The 7,266-nt window shown below is 36.6% G+C and overlaps 1 pseudogene; it reads left to right on the top strand.

The window, feature by feature from the left end:
* LOC117337955 lies at positions 1 to 2,354 on the top strand (annotated as a pseudogene).
* The last annotated feature ends 4,912 nt before the right edge of the window (positions 2,355 to 7,266 follow it).

The raw sequence follows: 7,266 nt of genomic DNA, 5'->3' as shown, positions 1-7,266 counted from the left end.
TACACGGAAGTAGCAAAGAGGAGATATTATAAATCTGGGTACAGAATACATACACAGCTTCAGGACATAGTAAACAGAATATATTTCTACTTTCGATTTGACTCTTGAAGCGGACATGACAAACTCACGTAAAGCTCCAGCTATTGGAATAGATCTGGGTACGACATATTCCTGTGTCGGAGTATTTCAACACGGAAAGGTGGAGATTATTGCAAACGATCAGGGCAACAGGACCACGCCTAGTTATGTGGCTTTCACAGACACGGAGAGACTGATTGGTGACGCAGCCAAGGGTCAAGTGGCTATGAACCCGCAGAATACAGTGTTTGATGCAAAGCGATTAATTGGGCGTAAATACGATGACCAGAATGTCCATTCGGACATGAAGCATTGGCCATTTAAGGTCGTCAACAACGCAGGTAAACCAAAGATTCAGGTGGATTCCAATGGCACCACTAAACAGTTTACACCAGAGGAGATTAGTTCCATGGTACTTACTAAAATGAAGGAGACGGCTGAAGCCTTCCTGGGTCAAAAGATCAAGGATGCTGTGATCACTGTGCCAGCCTACTTTAATGACTCTCAGAGACAGGCGACAAAGGATGCTGGGATGATCGCTGTCTTAACGTCCTCAGAATCGTCAACGAACCGACCGCTGCCGCTCTGGCCTATGGGCTGGACAAGAATATGAAAGGAGAGAAAAATGTCCTCATCTTTGATCTCGGTGGAGGAACATTTGATGTGTCCATTCTAACTATCGATGAGGGGTCAATTTTCGAAGTGAGATCTACTGCTGGTGACACACACTTAGGTGGGGAAGATTTCGACAACAGGATAGTCAATCATTTTGTGCAAGAGTTCAAACGCAAATATGGTAGAGACTTGAGTCAAAACACCAGGGCGTTAAGGAGACTACGCACTGCATGTGAACGTGCAAAGAGGACTCTGTCGAGCAGCAGTGAAGCAAGCGTTGAAATTGATTCTCTGTTTGAGGGAATAGACTTTTACAGTAAGCTCACGAGAGCACGATTTGAGGATTTATGTGCCGACCTATTCCGTTCAACTCTAGAACCTGTGGAAAAGGCACTTCGCGATGCCAAAATGGACAAATCGAAAATCCACGAGATTGTCTTGGTTGGTGGATCTACACGTATACCAAAGATCCAAAAAATGCTGGAAGATTTCATGAACGGAAAACAGCTCAACAAGTCCATCAATCCTGACGAGGCAGTGGCGTACGGTGCTGCAGTTCAGGCCGCTGTGCTCAATGGCGACAGTAGTGACGTCATAAAGGACGTTCTTCTAGTTGACGTGGCCCCTCTGTCCCTCGGAATAGAAACAGCAGGAGGTGTGATGACGAAGCTGATCGAAAGGAATACTAGAATTCCAACCAAAACCTCACAGATATTTACCACGTATTCTGATAACCAGCCAGGCGTCAGTATTCAAGTGTTCGAGGGAGAACGAGTTATGACCAAGGACAATAACCAACTAGGAAGGTTTGAACTTAACGGTATCCCTCCAGCACCACGAGGTGTTCCACAGATCGAGGTCCAATTTGACATCGACGCTAATGGGATACTCAATGTGTCGGCCGAGGACAAAAGTACGGGGAAATCTAACAAAATCACCATCACCAACGACAAGGGGCGTCTGAGTAAAGAGGACATTGAGAAAATGGTAGCCGACGCGGAAAAATACAAAGATGAGGACGAGAAACAAAAGAAAAGAGTTTCTGCCAGGAATGAGCTTGAGAACTATATTTTCGGTGTGAAACAAGCCATGGAAAATGTTGGAGACAAACTTTCGTCAGAGGAAAAATCAGCTGTCAGTCAAGGATGTGAGGATAATCTGAAGTGGTTAGACAGTAACACAATGGCTGACGTGGAGGAATATGAATATAAACTAAAGGAATTCCAGGAACTGTGTTCACCTATAATGACCAAACTCCACGGAGGTTCCCCACAGGGTAATACCAGAGGGGCACATCAGGGGAACTGTGGTCAGGAGACACGGAACGGGACAAGTACAGGTCCGACTGTGGAGGAAGTGGACTAAGCGGTCAGTCATTAGCTGTAAAGTTTATAATGTCATGTATATAATTAAGCATTACATTATGTTTGAATTTTAAACAAACTATTTTGTAAGATCCTGTACACTACAAACGCTGCTAACCTAATGTAATTAATCAATGTATATTATTTTATACTGATAAAAACCACCTATCTTGACATAAGATAATGGATTGAACACGCATTTTGCTGCATTGCCAAGAATTACTTCATACAAAAATGCACTATTAAGTTTTAATTTTTACTGTTATGTTCATATTATCAATAAAATGAAAAAAAAAGTTTTTATACGCTTGAGTTTTATTGAGAATATTTGAAGGCAGAAGCCAACACACTTACAAAACCACACTGTAAGATCAGTTACACTACACTAAGCCGTGTTTGATTCTATGTGCTACGGTCACTTTCGACAACTCTAAAATATTACATGGAGATCAGGTTTTATCCTCGTAATGTGGTATCACTAGATACTATTATACTCTACAGTATTGATACATAGGTTCTACTATATGATATTAAATAACTCGTACTGAAATATCTTGCTCAACTCTCTAGGTATTCACCAGGTGATCACCATGAGATAAATGATGATGGAAAGAAAACATACACACGATCATATACTGTCTCCAGGTTTGGTAATATAAATCTTACCTAGTATAAGCAGAAACCATTTATTATCAAATCCTTTATTTCCCTGGTAGGATTTGAAAAGAAGGCAGGAGAATTCCGGAAATATATTCACAAGATATCAGTTAAATGATACGTAATTATATCATATGGAATGGAAAGGTTAATATAGAAAGGAAAGGTTAATATAGAATGGAAAGGTTAATATAAAAAGGAAAGGTTAATATAGAAAGGAAAGTTTGTTGTTATAGCAAAGATAACTGGGTTGAGTATGATTAATTTGATAGACTTTGTAGAAAGGATTGCAACAATTTTGAAATCTATTCCAAAAAGATTATATGAATATCACAGCAATGCAAGGACAAGGAGATGGAGAAGAACAGCACATTCACATGAACAATAAGTCACAGATATGTATCATAAAACAAAACGAGCTTGACCATCAATTTTATGAAATAACAAAACATCAATTATAAGACCAAAGCCAGAAATAAAATGGGACGCCCACTAACAAAAAAAGAAATGGGATATAATATGAGGGAACCTAAAGAATTCGGACATAGTAATATCGAACAAAATGAAGGAATTTCAATGGAAATGCATTCGCAATATATTATACTGAGTAAAGACTGCAGGTAATGAATATGTCACTTGCGTAATACTGAAACCTACTACATCCATTGTATTTATGCAACTCAGCTACCAGTTAACTACTAAGTTCAGTTCAAAATAATTGATACAATATCCAGACATCACAGTACATGTATTTAATTTAATAACCCCACTAAATGATATATCATGATTTTTGGAGATATTTCGGGCAATTTGATGACAGTTGTTTCCAATACAATAATTAGTAAAACTAAGTGGGTCATTTTGGAAGATGAAAAACAAACAAAAGCCAAAGAACTGTAAGTACTGAAGCGCTAAAACTCTTGTGTAATTTTATCAGTTGACAATGTTTTACAAGTCTTTTTTTTTTTTTTTTCGAATTGTATCATAAGCAGGATTTCCCTTATTTTTGAGCAAGTCAATATTCAGTTCTGCCATTGGTTCATTACTGTACTACTTCATCACTAGGCCTCCACCTCTGGGTAGCGAGTTCGAAACCTACGTGGGGCAGTTGTCTGGTACTGGGTAGGTCAAAATAAACCAAACCTAAGGTTCATTACTGTACTTTGACAGATAATATATTTGGACCTGACCAACCTCACATGTCCATTGTATGCCTTTTAGTTGAACATTGAATATGGTTACTGTTAACTTGTTCTAGCAAACTTTGTTGAGTTCCATTACAGGAACGCACCAGTCAAATGTTACTAATTAAGATTTTGATTTTGTGAGGTAGTTTCAAGGTAAGAAATGAATGTCAGACGGACATTTTGAAGCGTTTTACCTGGTCATTGTATTGATGCTGTATTAATGATAAGATTCCTCCGACTCTAATCTCGTAAGATTAGTTGAACCTGAAAGAGTGAAAAACATGGTCGAGCTCTACCTGGTTTGAAGGAAACCCGTCATATTATGGTTTAGGTTTTGCACGGAAAGGGAAGATTGTATCTCTTGTCAATAAATGGGCCATGATTTCATCGAAGGAAAAAATGGCAATCGAACATTGCCGAGACGCTTAGGCATTTCAACTTGTTACCAAGTTTGATGGAAATCTCTCCGAATAGTTAATTTCGAGAAAACTGACATAGAAATTTGAAAACCCATATGACATTTAACTAGGTCACCAGAAAAAAAGGTCCAACATATGTTGCACCGAAGTGAAGTGTGAAAGATGGACGAAGCCAAACTAATAACCCCCGCCTCCCTTTCCTGGCTTTGTGATGTATCTGAAATTTTACTTTATGAATACATCAGTTTGATGAATAATTTTATGTTTATAATGACAGTTTGTTAAGAACATGGATTTAGTCAAAAATGTAGTACATGTACAGCTTTCAGCGTTTCGTCAATAACGTCATCAAGTAACCGACAAAGTACATGCATGTTACTTTGTTTTATATAAAACTAATACAATTGGCATTATAATACAGGTTTCATATAAACATCAACAGCTGATGTCACGGACAAAGAACATATTACTGTTTTATCTAAAACGAATACAATTGGCATTATAATACAGATTTCATATAAACATCAACAGCTGATGTAACGGACATAGTAAAAGCTACTTTTTACACTGCACTCCTAGAATAACCCTCACACCTCCTAACAGGACAGCAAGCTCTGTTTACTCAGAGAAAATGACACAACAAGGTATTGGCGGAATATGGCTCATCTTTTAGATGGCCGAATATTTATTAAACATATTTTAAAAAGAATTACCAAACTTTTTAGATAACATTTTTTATGAGTAAAGGTGCGGCCTATAAATTAAGCGCCGACATCATAAAAGTGAAACGTTATGATGACTCACATATACAAAGTTAAACATTTAAAGTACTATTCAATACAATACATAGTAAATATTATATACAAAACATGAAATAAGGGCGAGGTGGGAGGGTTAAATCGCTTTTTGTTGGTGAGTAAATTCTTCAGGAAAATGTTGTTGGTGGGTAACTTCTTAAAGAAAATCAAAGATGGCGAGAGGCTTGAAAATTTTGATCTGTCCCCTGTGGGGTTCGCATGCTGAAACAGGGGTCAGTTGTCACGTGGTACAGAACTGACCAATGAGCATGTGTTCCAAAAATAAATGCCGATGAATGGAATGACCAATGAAATCGTGTTACAATTGTAAATACCGGGAAATTCAAAATATATTAAACTGCATCAAGTATATACGTTTGTGAAAAAAGTCGTCTATTGCTAGACTTTTATTTGTTTTTGTTTCATCTACAACTAATACAACTGGCATTAAAATACTGGTTTCATCGTTACACCAACAGCTGTTGTCTTTGACATAGTACATGTTTGTTTTTGTTTCATCTAGATGAAAAGATGAAACTAAAAAGTAACGTGTACTATTTACGAAACCTATATAATACGTACAGTTGTATATATTCTTGTAAGGTTTAATTACATCTAATGAAACCGTGCCCAGATACTCAGATAGACAGATTTAAATATTCATAAATACATTAATATAAGATACTGAAACTGTTTTTGAGGTTAATACAAACTTGGACTGTTATTAGTATTAATAAGAGTTGATGTACAATACCTACATAGATTGTTTTCCCCTAAAACTATCATCTGTATATCTTAATATCAATTTCGTATTCCGTGCACCATTTTTTCTCAAAATGTCTTTCACATGCACTGTACATTCTGTATTTTAAACCATATTTCCTATATATCTTGTTATATGGCAAAACCGACCTTGTTATCTACTCATTTTAGAAGTTATCTCCCATGTTCCGTGCGATTTTCGTATAGCATGTGTAGTCGTTTACGTAACGGTTTAAATATTTCTTCACACAAGGAACAACTAAGAATGCAATTCACTAAACCAGCACCTTTTTCGTAAAAATCTTGTGGATTCACCTCGATGTATTTGTGGTTTTATGATAGAAGACAGTTTTCATTATTTATTCGATTGTATTATTTATAATCGTATCAGACAACAATATTTATCAAATGTAATGACAAAGTATGATATTAATGAAAACCTAGATATTCTCTTATGGGGTGATCAATCGCTATACATTAAGGAAAATCAAGAAATATTCATTTCTGTGCCGAACTTTATTTGTAACAGTAAAAGTTTTTAATTATGTCAGCATCGTTAGTTTTCAAACACTACTGAGGTAACATCAAATTTTCCAGAATTGAAAGTATCAAATATGTAATCAACTGGAGTATTTTGTTGAGAAGTTACTTGGTCTATCTCATTAATGTGTGTAAATGTCCATGATTTAACGCCGTAATCGTTTTAAAGAAAGGGATTAGTATAAGCTTTTAGCTTGTTTTCCGATCCTACATGTATATAGGATTTGTATTGTGATGTGTGTACTTGAATGTAAATAAAACTATTGTTTAACTAACTAAGAAGGTAACTAAAAACCTGAAAGAGAAATACACGTAAATGTACGTCAATTTCGTCCCCGCCAAAAATTTTAAAAAAAAAGACATATGCGAATAATAGTGCGATTGTATATAGAAATTTTGCTTCATATACATGTATGTATTCTGGGGATGGTTTCATTACGAATGGAAGTATTTCGGGAATTCCAGTTTTTTTCTCATGCAACTGTCAGTTACTTTTCGTTAACCTTACAACACATAATTTACAATACTGATTTTTCGTACTATAAATTGCCTCAGGACTAAGCTGATGTATTGTCAGTTTGTGGTCGAGTATTAAGACTATACAACCTTCCGGACAGGGTAGCGTGCGATACGTCACTCAGGTGTACATAATCGAGTTATATGTTCAGGAAATCGATTTTAGATTGGGAGGCTCGCGGTATGTAAATTGGCTTTATTTATAACGCTCACTACATACAGTGTCATTTGCCTAAGTAAATAAAGAGTGCTGACGGGAGAGAGTGAATGGCTCGCCCTATAATAAATGCATGGTTTATTGGAAACACAATACACGAGAGGTCGTGTTAGT

Source organism: Pecten maximus, chromosome 11 (genome assembly GCF_902652985.1).
Source record: "Pecten maximus chromosome 11, xPecMax1.1, whole genome shotgun sequence".
In the NCBI taxonomy this organism is placed as follows: domain Eukaryota; kingdom Metazoa; phylum Mollusca; class Bivalvia; order Pectinida; family Pectinidae; genus Pecten; species Pecten maximus.
Note: the sequence above shows the minus strand (reverse complement) of the source record. Positions and strands in the feature narration are given on the sequence as shown.